The sequence below is a fragment of the Dama dama genome, chromosome 11 (genome assembly GCF_033118175.1).
Source record: "Dama dama isolate Ldn47 chromosome 11, ASM3311817v1, whole genome shotgun sequence".
Classification (NCBI taxonomy): Eukaryota; Metazoa; Chordata; class Mammalia; order Artiodactyla; family Cervidae; genus Dama; species Dama dama.
In genome coordinates, this window is record NC_083691.1 from 22,707,825 (window position 1) to 22,709,062 (window position 1,238).

The 1,238-nt window shown below is 42.7% G+C and overlaps 1 non-coding gene across 1 annotated transcript; it reads right to left on the minus strand.

Annotated features, from left to right (window-relative positions):
- Positions 1 to 644: 644 nt before the first annotated feature.
- TRNAC-ACA (transfer RNA cysteine (anticodon ACA)) lies at positions 645 to 717 on the minus strand. The gene has a single exon. It is a non-coding gene; the product is annotated as a tRNA-Cys (tRNA).
- Positions 718 to 1,238: the final 521 nt, after the last annotated feature.

Sequence of the window (1,238 nt, forward strand, 5' to 3'; positions counted from 1 at the left end):
ATCTGTCAGTTGAAACTTTGTACTCTATTTTTTTTCCTGTTCTTACTACTGCCAGAAGGAACTGTCAAAAACAGCAGTTTTCTATCTCACCAGGAAATGGCTTCAGTTCTGTTTTCCCAGAAACCTTGTTCCCAAGTGATTTCACCCAAATTCTAATGTCTTGTAGCTGTGGGACTGTAGAGTTAAAAGGGACACTGAAGATCCTTGAGATAGGAGGCTCTTAACCCTTCATGGATTCATCTGAGAATGTATTGAATGGTATTTGAGCAAACTTCAGGAGATAGAGAAGCCTGGTGTGCTGCAGTCCATGAGGTCACAAAAAGTCAGACGTGACAGCAACTGAACAACAAAAGCAAACAGATCTTTACCCCCAGAAAACTGTACCTACACACATTATTTTGCATATACCTCTTACATAGACATCAGCCCCCCAAACGCTATAAATCCCCAATTAAGCAAACCAAATCTAGCAATCTAATCCAACCCACCATCTTATTAAGGAGTGAGTGAGTGAGTGAGTGAGGTCGCTCAGTCGTGTCTGACTCTTTGCAACCCCATGGACTGTAGCCTACCAGGCTCCTCTGTCCATGGGATGTTCCAGGCAAGAGTATTGGAGTGGGTTGCCATTTCCTTCTCCAGGAGATCTTCCTGACGCAGGGATTGAACCTGGGTCTCCTGCATTGTAGGCAGACGCTTTACCATCTGAGCCACCAGGGAAGCTAGCAAATTATGCCACTTTCTTGTTCCCATCCACTTTCTTCCCGTCACATGGTGTGACTTCCCAAAGAGAATTCCAACAACATGAGCACCTTGAATAGGCAATGGACATTTCAAGACTAAAACCTCAATTATAAATATAAAATTGTAGTTTAAGATTATAGATCATACCTAAAGCAAGTCACTAAAATGAAGCCATCATAATAACACACCAATTATCAAACATACCAGGCAAATGTTTGATAAAGATAAAATGTTTTCTATGAAGAAAGCTGAGCACCAAAGAATTGATGCTTTTGAACTGTGGTGTTGGAGAAGACTCTTGAGAGTCCCTTGGACTGCAAGGAGATCAAACCGTTCCATCCTAAAGGAAATCAGTCCTGAATATTCATTGGAAGGACTGATGCTGAAGCTGAAACTCCAATACTTTGGCCACCTGATGCGAAGAACTGACTCACTGAAAAAGACTCTGATGCTGGGGGAGATTGAAGGCAGGAGGAGAAGGGGACGACAGAGGGTGA